The sequence below is a fragment of the Chenopodium album genome, chromosome 2 (assembly GCF_948465745.1).
Source record: "Chenopodium album chromosome 2, dcCheAlbu1.1, whole genome shotgun sequence".
Taxonomy (NCBI): Eukaryota; Viridiplantae; Streptophyta; class Magnoliopsida; order Caryophyllales; family Amaranthaceae; genus Chenopodium; species Chenopodium album.
The window spans coordinates 58,074,971-58,085,945 of NC_137835.1; the positions used below are offsets into that span (position 1 = coordinate 58,074,971).

The 10,975-nt window shown below is 35.2% G+C and overlaps 1 non-coding gene across 1 annotated transcript; it reads right to left on the reverse strand.

Annotated features, from left to right (window-relative positions):
• Positions 1-10,532: 10,532 nt before the first annotated feature.
• LOC145606772 (small nucleolar RNA R71) lies at positions 10,533-10,638 on the reverse strand. Its single transcript, XR_014105430.1, has one exon. It is a non-coding gene; the product is annotated as a small nucleolar RNA R71 (small nucleolar RNA).
• Between the last annotated feature and the right edge of the window lie 337 nt (positions 10,639-10,975).

The window sequence follows — 10,975 nt, forward strand, 5'->3', positions numbered from 1 at the left end:
CTTGCATGTCCATACGAAGTTTCCTCTTAGCCTCTAAATGAAAATGCTTTTGAGCGGTATCATAAAAGTCCTTGCTTCTAGAAGATGATCTTGTAACAAATTTTACCAAGTTTCTAATCTTATCTAATATGTTCTCAATACAAGATAGACCGGATTGGACAATAAGATTGATGATATGAGCACAACATCTTATATGAAAAAAACAACCACCACTAACCAACATACCCCTTGACCCAAGACGATTTTTCATGTGTTTAACCATCACATCATTGTAACTTGCATTGTCAACCGTTAAGCTAAGCACTTTGTCATCTAAATGTCATTGATTAAGAAACATAAAAATCTCTTCGTAGATGCTTTGTCCATCAAAGGGGGGTGACAATGATGTGAACTTAATAATCCTTTTATGAAGTTTCCAATCATGATCAATAAAATGGGCGGTTATGCAAATGTAATGTTTCCAAGTATGTGATGATTTCCAATTATCAGTTGTCAAACAAATTCGTCCGGGTGCATTCCTCAAATTTTTTTTTTTATTTTCTCTCTATAAGAGGCATACAAAGAAAAATGGTCTCTTGTTAAAGTTGCTCGACTAAATGGTTTAAATTTAGAATTAGCCTTTAACATCATCCGCCTAAAACCTTTTTCTTCTACGGTCGAAAAAGAATGAGAGCCTTCAACAACATATGATAAAATCTCTTTTCTTAATTCACTCATATCAAAAACAAATTCTTCCTCATCCTCAACCGCCTCCCAAGTGGAAGTCCACTAGTTCGTTTTTTACCCACATCAAGCAAATGACGTATTAAATGAGATGTGCCACTATTATTGTGGGCAATTTACTCCACTTTACAATGCTTACAAATAGCGATTCGCTCACCTTTTGCATTCTTTCCTTCCGTCATTTCTCGCCAAAATTTAGATTTCCTACACCTTTTACGCTTACGGGCGGCATTAGATTCATCAACCTCATCATCTACCGGCATTGACATTGTAGTTGCTTCACTTTTCATGGTTAAAAAAACTGCAAAAGTAGGTAAATAATAATTATTAACCCACTGCCATTATTATTAACATGAAAACTAAAATTACAGAAATATATAATTACAAAACAATATAGCTGCTAATCACAGTTATGAAATATGAGTATAATGTATAGATTAAAGAAGCAATTTGTGCTATATGTTGATAATCACCTGGACATCTCATGAATTGAAGCTGACAAACTATGATTACAAACAACAAAGCAATAGAATTATACCAAGTATTTATCATGTGAATGAAAAATAATATACTTGATTGATTTTGTATTTATAGCAAATGAAATCATAACAATCAAGAGATTAAAAATACAAGATTACAGAAACAGAGAACCCACTATATATTTCTTGATATGGCTACGAATATCTTATGGAGTGTTGGTAATTGACTAATATAGTAATAGATGACAACTTACTAAGTATACCATAATCACTAAAATTACAAAACAACAGCAAAATTACAGAAACAGAGAACCTAAAACTCAAAGTAAGAAAACAAATCAATGGAAGAAAATTCAATCCTTAGTAGAACTACATAAGTGTATATATCTGTATATTATAACGGTAAAATTTATGACTCAATCATATATCAAATTAGTCAATTTCAATGAGAAAATTGCATAGGAAACTACATTAATCTTCTCATTAACAATGAAAATCAAGCAGAATTGAGCAGAAGGTGATAAATTGCATAATTGAGCGAAATCGAACAAACAAACTGAACAAGCAAATTGATCGAGCAGAATTGAGCGAAATCGAACAACATACCTTTGTAATTGAAGTGATTTGACAAAATCCACGATTGAGAGCGGCAAGCAAGAAGATTTAGAATTTGGGATTTTTTTTAGGGTTCATAATTTGGGGAAAATAGGGAATTTTTAAAATTGACATTAGAAAGTTTTAGAAAGAAATAGAAAAATTAGGATAAAAAAGCCTTTTAAGCGTAACCCAATTTCAGCCCCTTTAAACTTAGACCCAACCCTTTACAAGCCCATTATTTAATAGCCCTTTAAAAGCCTGCCCCATTTAAATGTTGGATGGGTAAAACCCTTTTATAAAAGGGCTGGACCAAGGCTTTAAATGGGCCCCTAACCCATTTAAACTATTGAACTAGGCCGACACTAATTCTAAACTAGACTTGCCATTGCAAATATGATCGCAACCTACACGACTACATCTAGAAGCATTCGGAACTAGAATAACATCATTAATCCTAATTAATTAACACATAGGTGATTAATATAATTAGATCAAAGTACACTCTAATCTTAATTCGACCCATTCGCAGAACCTAATTAACATTAGTTGCCACTTTTATTATAAACCTTAAACTAGGCTAAATCACACAAATAGCAATTATTGGTTGCAATTCAAACATAATAAGGTAGCAAATTATACTTGAATAACAATCATATGACAAACTAAATAGAGTAATATTGAATACTAATCAAACTTTATATTAAATAATCAACCCAAAAATTATAATTAAATTCAACTCTAAACAAGATTCAAGTTCATTGAATTGATTGAAATGAATGGTGTCCTTCGAACAAGTGTATTATTCTGATAAGGGTTACATAATTACTAGAAAGCTAATTATTCAGTGAGGTCAAGTGATCGGAATGCCTGGGTGGAGGCCGCTTCCGATCAGTAATATTAATGTATAATTAATATTACAGCTTAATTTTGACTTAACCCTTCGGGTCACACCAAACAACTAACGAGCCGAAGCGACAAATTAATTAAGGATTAATTAAGGAGTCGACCGAGTAATTAATATTTAGACGTCGAAAATTCGAGCTTGCAGCGTCGAAACCGAGCGTCGGAAGTCGAGTCAAAAATAGTTAAAAGACGAGACGTGAAAATAATAATAAATTAACAATGACCAAATTACCCTTAGCATCGAAATACCGAGTGCTAGGGGCGCGACCATGCTAGCAGCTCGCACCAAGTGCGGGGCTTGGCTAGCATACCGCAGCTAGCAGCCCGCACCAATGTGCGTGGCATGCTAGCAGACGACAGCCAGCAGCCCGGGCCATTTGGTGCGAGGCGTGCTGGGCCGAGGCACTAGCAGCACCATTGGCAGCCCACAAGGGTGCCTTGGTGCCCAAGTGAGCTTCCACGTGGCACGAAATAATCGGGGCTTTGGGGATTAAGGTGGCCGGTTATGGGAGAGGGAGTGAGGAGCAAGTTTGGTCCCCCTTCTCTAAATGGTTCTCACCTACTCCTTCTTATGAGTTTGCCACTTGTTGATTTATTACTAGTTTGATTATTAATTTTATTTTAGCTTTAAAATAAAATGGGAAAATCAAATTCTCCCACATTGATGGGAGAGCTTTTCACACTCTTTCATTTCCCTATAAATACCCAACTTGGGGTATTGGGAAAAGCACTTGAGTAAGAGTTGAAAAAGGTATCACCATTGTGAAAACCTTTGAACTCATTAATTACTCGGGTTTAGGTCGGGCCTTGCTAACTCCAAGGCATTAGACCCTTGTCGGTGGTCGAGTTGTGGGTGGACTTCCATTGGAGGTTGTCGTACTTTCGAGACTTGATTTCGAAGTAAGAGCCCCTTGAGGTCGGGCAAAGCACGCGTCAAAGGTATAATTACTGTCCTAATCTTGTCATTAAGTTAATTATGCTTTATGGTTTCATTTATTGCGAATGCGGTCTTGTTTTGGGTTTGTTTCTGCAGTGAGTCGGACTCACCAAACCCCAACAGCGGTATCGGAGCCTCGCTCGTTTATTTTTAAAATCATACTAGTTTAGATCCCGTGTCACGCACAGTAATTATATTTTTAAAAAAGGAAAAATAATATTAACTTTTAAATATAACTGGTAATTTTACAAAATTTTAAAAAATCTAAAAAAAATGTACACACTACTTTGATGTGAATTCTAATCAATAGATGAACAACTATTTTTATTACGGAAAAATTGTGAATATTCCCTTGAAGTAGATTAAAGTATGTCCCAAATTATGATAATATTTTCTACTATAATCATAAGTGTTTGTGTGGAAAGGTATGTCAAATCTTTTATATTTATAGTAATATCTTTGTTATTAACTTGAATACGAAATTATTTTTGTATAAGATTTTATAATATAATTAAATTTTGAAATAAAATCTAAGGACACACCAGGAAATGACACGTGTCATTGCTGGTGTGTCTTTTAGTATATAGTTATTGTTTTTTTTTTCAAGGTGGTTTTATGGCTTAATTTTTCTGGTTTTAAGTTGCTAATTAGATTAGTAGCTCGGTTTATTAATTTTAATCCCGTATTAGAGCTGACATCAGCTCCCGAACCCAGATTTTCGCCCAAAAATAGTGAATTTTGGGTGGAAAAGGCGTTCTGGAAATGGTTTTACCCAATTAGAATTGTGTTTTTAGCCAAAAAAAAGACCAGAAATGCACTTTTCGAGGGATTTTTCGTTTTGACGAAAAAATTTAAGTCATTCTAACCTTAAAAATTCATTGCATACTTGTGGTGGTTATGTAATTGGTTCAATCCTTATTGTATATGCAATTTTAAACCTCTTTAGGCATGATTACTTGGTAGTAATTTGTGTTTGAAAGTTTAGTTTTATTTTTTCACATAATTGCAAACTAATTGCATTGAGTGTGAAATCTTTGTTCTTTGAGGCTTCTAAGTACTAAAGATTTAATATTTAATTATGTTAAGTGATTGAAACTTTGAGTTACTAAATTCCATGAATTTTTGTTGAACTTTGTTGATTTAATCATTTTTAAGTTGATTGGAATCATAAAGTTTGAAACTTGTGATAGTAATTTGTTTATCTTCATATTGGAAGATATAATTTTTCAAGGATTCACAAGTATTAAAGTTGGAATTTTTATTGAACTTGTGTTTATTTTTCCAACTCCCTTTTATTTTGTCAAAATCTCAAGATTAATTTAAATTGATTAAATTAATAGTGAGTAATTTCCCTCTTATTTTTGTTGCACCAAGTTAAACCAATTTTATTAAAGAATGGTTCTTGGAATAATTTTTGGTTTTATGCACTTGGCTGAATTTATTTAAGTTGGACTTGTTATATTTTCATTTTCCTCAAAATTAATTGATTCTAAAATTAATTTAGAATTGATTAAATATGTCACACAAAATCGGGATTTTTCCCGAGGAATGAGCACCACAAATCAAGGCTGAAAAAGCCCCGAGCTAGCTCTCATCCAGTCGGACTGCTCACGCAGCCATGGGCTGCCGAGGCTGCTCGGGTGCCTTGATCTATGGTGCTGCTATGTGCCGAGGATGACTGCATGTGTGTGCACTCCTTGGCGCACCATGGTAGCCTTAAGGCTTGCCATGGGTAAGCCGCTTAGGGTGCTTGCATTGAGCGTGTTTTTAGTGCGTAGCTTGGTACAAATTAAGGGTAATATGCGTAGACATTGCTTGTAAAGCAATGTGGTGCAATGAGATCGTGCGAGTTGTGTACGAGTTGTGAGCACTCCAAGTCTTAGTGCTAGGCACTTGGATATTTTGGACTACGTAATTTTTGCTTAATTTGGTTTTAATTATATTAATAAATTTTGGAGGCTAGGCCTCGGTTTTATGAGCGGCATTTGCAAAATTTATTTTGGCAAATAATTGGGTTTTACCGGCTTAATTAATTGGATTAATTAAGTTGGATGCGGAATTTAGTGGGAGCTTCAAATATTAATCGCGCTTATTTACATAATCGGTTAAAACAACTTTAACTAGTTTTAATTAGGCGTGTTAATTGGATTAGCCACCTAGATTAGTTACTAGTTATCGCGTGTTTATGCATTGTTACTTGTTTTATCGTTGTAAAATGCATGGGCCATTCACAAATAGTGAATAGATGAATGGAATGTATATTCTCTCACAGGTTTTATAAAATGGCAACTTGTGGGGCCCGATTAGGATAGAAAATACGGATTGTGGTCCGTGATGTATTTTTGTAAATCTAAATACGGTCTGCGTATCGTTGAATATTTTTGTACCTTAATATTTAGATTAGTCCTAATCGTAGATACTAGTAGTTGCATAATTTTGGTCAAGTCTTGAAGACGGAGGTTCTTGGAAGACAAAGCCATAAAGTTACAAAAGAAGACCTTTTGAAGACTTGAAGAATTCAAGGGGTCATGCTAGTTGCCAATATGCATCAAAATGCTTATGCTTTCCATATTTATGATCATTTATATATGAATTATATGTTAGATGCCTATTAGGATTTTGAATGTTGTGATGATTAATTAAGTTCACTTAAATCAACCAACATAGAAACCCTAGGTCCCTAAGATATTGAGTGAAATTGCCATTCCAAAACAACACTTATCGACCTATTGAGAGTAGTGATGGGCTACGCCAAAGCGAGGCATCACTATTATTCCCTAGGATACTTAAGGTATGTGGATGGGTTTTCCAAAGCAAGACATCACATACAAGTTGGTTTTGGTTGTACTCAACGATATGAGTGATGGAATCCTAACATGTCATGGCGAAGTGAATAAATTGTTGAGAGAACATTAGATGCGACGATTTATTCAACCAAGAGTGTCTTGGAGCCATTAGCAAAGCGTTGCTTACCTTAGGAGATTGAGTATTAAGACAAGCCAAAGCATGCTTAACCACTCTTTGTTTCTTTGGATCTTGGAATCGACTTATTCTCGCCAAATGGGGACAAATTTAATGCGTGGATAAGACGTTTAATAAGATTGAAAATTTAATTGCATGAATACCTTTTAATTTTCATACTTATTATATTATTTACTTGATAATTGGTTATACTTTGCACTTATATTTGTAGAATTCCAAATCAAACTATATTGTTTTCCATGATTGGTAAAGGAAATCTTTGAAAATGGTTTTCAAAGAAAGGAAAGGCAATTCTAAAATACATTTCTCATAAATGACTTTTATTACAAAGTCCGAAAGGACGGTTGGACATCATGTATTCAAAATACTAGGTATTTTTGATAAAACATGAAGTGTTGAGTTGCAAACTCAAATTGTCAATATTGACAACCGACATATCTTTTCGCTTAATACATAGATGAGTAGGACTCATCGATGTATTAATTCAAGCATGAATTAAAGGAAAATATGGAACCTTGTTTTACGACGCATTAGATGCTTAATTATGCCTAACAAAGTATAAAAGCCAAAGACTCTTAAAGAAATGGTTCTTAAAGATTATGAGATAAAGTATGATAAGAATTATAGGAATCGAGGAACAAAGAAAAGGAATAAGATTCCATTTCTACTAAAGAGTTCATGTTATTCTAATTAACTTAGCAAGTTATTATCTTCACAAGTATCAGATACTGCTTGAGTGTTCCACTTTGAAAGTGACCTCAAACATTAAAGATAAGCTAAGTTATTAACTTACAAGCTTAGAATGAAGCAAGTGGTGTTACATCAGTTGAAGGTCGTATATATGCTTTGTTTAAAGACCTTTAAGCTAAGGCTGGAACAAATAAATGGTTATTGTGTTCCATAATCAGCAAACAATCCGTTAACACACGGAAAGACTCACATTCAATGTAAAGAGCAATAGTTGCAAATTTATTTGAATGACATGGTTGTCTAAACCATGAGTCAAGAATGCTTGATTATAAACAAACATTTCCCTAACATGAAAACTCACAAAGTTCAAATCATGGGCATGATTTGCGTTCCGAACATCTTTAGTAATGTCACATCGACAAGAACGTACTCAAGGCTCTATTAGATAGGCTCTTGATAGTTGATCGATTCAGAATCGTTCTAATACAAGCAAGTCTTACTTGTTGAAACTGACAAAGTAAAGATCTATTGTTCTTGGTATAGACAATTGACTCCGAAAGCTAAAGAGGATTCATTTACTTCAACGTTTCACAAAGAATTTGAAAGAATATGGCTATATTCATCAAATGTGAACAAACTTTACCAGGGAAGCTCAAGAGTTCAGTGAAGTACAGAATCCACTTGGCAAGATATCAAAACGTCTAGATTAGATCGAGCGATGTTTTCTTGAGCCAAGCGTGACCATCATTAAGTTATGAAATTGAAATTTTCATAAATAACTCCACAAAGAACATAGTGTGTCTTCACGGAGACCTCAATTCCACTTAAAAATGACTCGAACAATGATGGATCACACCCCTTCCTATAAAGTTCTTACAGATTTTCATAAAGGACCAATGTTACCCTAAAAAAAATGTCGGAGCTAAGAAAGGACACCATATTTAATTATGGATAGAATTAACTTCTATACGTCTTTTCAAGTATATGTCTAAAACTCTTAGCCACAGTGGGATTTCTCTAGCTCAGTGGGAGCTTAATGGCTCATTAAAGGCTAAGATAGCTCAAGTGGGAGCTAATAGTTTGTTTGATGAGTGTCATTTATGGCGCACTCATTTGGTTCTTTTTAGGGTGAATTTCATGTTATTCTATAACTCTTTTACTTAGATTTTCCCTAATTTTACTCTTTATTTCTTTTAGTTTGCATTTTCTTTGTTGGATTCCTTTCTTTATGCATTTCTTGGTTTATTTCGTTATTTTCTCTTTTATTTGCTTGTTTTCCTTTATTTTTCAGGTTAAGGTCATTATCCAAGTTTCCCAAGTCCTCTTCCTAACTTTGGCATTGATTAGGATGTCTAATGTTCTCCATTTGAAGCTCAAGCATGGAGAAGTGCAAGTTCCTAAAGTCCTTAAGTTGTGCATTCAAGCTGTGGGGGCATGATTTCTCGTGTTGAACCCACAAATATGGTGTTTAGAAACTGCAAGGTCCCGTGTTTATCAAGAGAATTAAGTGGAACGCACGAGGAGCATCGGCATGATAGGGAAGAGGGATGCCCTGTTCCTAGGCGCGGGCGCACGTGGCTATGGCGCGGGCGCGCGGCTTGTATGGGTCACTATTTCGTACCCAGATTTGCACGGACGCGCTCTCCCTTATAGTTGGCCGCGCCTGTACGTGTTTTTTTGGGGACGATCTAACTAATTTCTCTTAGTTAGTTTTACCATACATAGATTTTCTTTCTAATTTTAGGGAGAGTTCAATTTTTCAGAATTTAGAATAAAATTAGGGTAGATTTTTAGAGAGAGAAACTCTAGTTTGTAGAGAGAGAAGTTCTTGATTGATGATTGAAGATTGATGATTCCAAGTGTTTTCTCCATTGAATTGAAGCAAGTTTGTAAGGATTTCTTTACTTTAATGCAATCTTAGTTTTGATCTCATTTTCTTTGTTAATTGTTCAAGTTGGTTGATTTTTGAATTGGTTTATTCTTGATTAATATGATGATGATGAATTTGTTGTTTAGTTTAGTCTTGATATTGATTTCCATGAATAGTGAGTAGTTTTCTTGATAGGGAAATGGTGAAGCATATATGAGTAATGGATTTATGCTAATTGGGGGAAATTGATGGAGTTCATGTTGTGATTAAATTGGTTGATTGATTATGTGCATGTGTGTGTTTAATTTAGGAGTGATCAACCTAGTACTCACACTAGATTGCATTGTAATTTCACATTGATACGGAAAATTGATTTGTGGCTTACATTTGTCGATTGAGTAGGTTTGCAAGTTTCCTAGCTAGAGTCTCTCGTAGTTGGCGCTAGTTTGACCTCTAGGAGATTAGCCTACCATACTCTCTTGATTGCTTAATTGATTTTCCCTTGCAACACTCGACTTAATTATCTCAATCCCAATTAGTTGAATTAATTACGAGTTTATGTGGATCCATACCCTAGTGCTTGATAAATTTGATTTCATTTCGATTGTTTGATTGGTAGAATAGACACACCTCGCTTCATTGCTTTGAAATAACTTAGCTTTGACATTAGCATTCACCTCCCATTCCTAGTGGTTCGACCCTCAACTTACTTTATGCTTGGTATAGGGGTGTGTTGAGAGATTACAAATTTTGTTTTGATCGAGGGTAGATTAGTTTTCAACGACCTAGTCTCCGCCCTAGATAAAAAATGGCGCCGTTGCCGGGGAATGGCGTAGTTGTTTGCTATTGTTGTTGAGTCTATTTCACTAAAATTCGAAAATAAAAAAAGATTTTTCTCATTTGGCTACATTTGTAGCCGTGTTACGTTACTAATATTTTCCTTTGAGTTTGTGTGTGCAAGTTAACATGGGAGATATCCCAAGGGTTACATTGAAGGAATTGGGTACTCCGAGTGCATACAAGTATGAGAGCGGGATTGCTCCATTATTGATCCCGGATAGTGACTTTCAAATCAAACCGGCAATGATAACTTTGATTGAAGGGCGGCAATATAGTGGAGGAGTGAATGAGAGCCCCCTAAATCATCTTAAGGAATTCTAGAAATATTGCAACACAATTAAGGTGAACGGGGTTGCTCAAGAATTCATAAGGCTTAAGCTATTTCCTTTCTCCCTAATTGGATGAGCTCAAGAGTGACTAGATAAGGAAGTTAAGCCTAATTCTTTGAGAACTTGGGATGAAGTCACCAAGGAATACCTTTCCCGTTTCTTCCTTCAAAAGAAAACGGCGGAGGCAAGAGCTTTGATTCAAGGTTTCAAGCAAAAATCTAGTGAAAGCCTTTATGAAGCATGGGAGAGATACAAAGAGTATCAACGTGAGTGTCCTCACCATGGGATTCCCACTTACCTAATCATTCAAATTTTTTATGGCGGTTTGAGTCCTCAAGGGAGGGCAAGTCTTGATGCCGGAGCCGGAGGCCCAATCACGAATAAGACCGAGGAAGCGGTTGTAGGTATCATTGAGGATGTAGTTAGAAACTACATGGAATGGAAAGATGATGGGAAGGAGTCGATAAACAAGAGTAGTACAATGGGATGCTTAATGGAACAACTCAATGCTATCAACAATTTGTCAACTCAAATTTCAGATTTAGGAAAGGAGGTAGTTTCTATCAAGTATTAGCTTGAGAGCGCGACCTCACAAGCACCAATTCTTCCCTCCCAAATTAAGGGG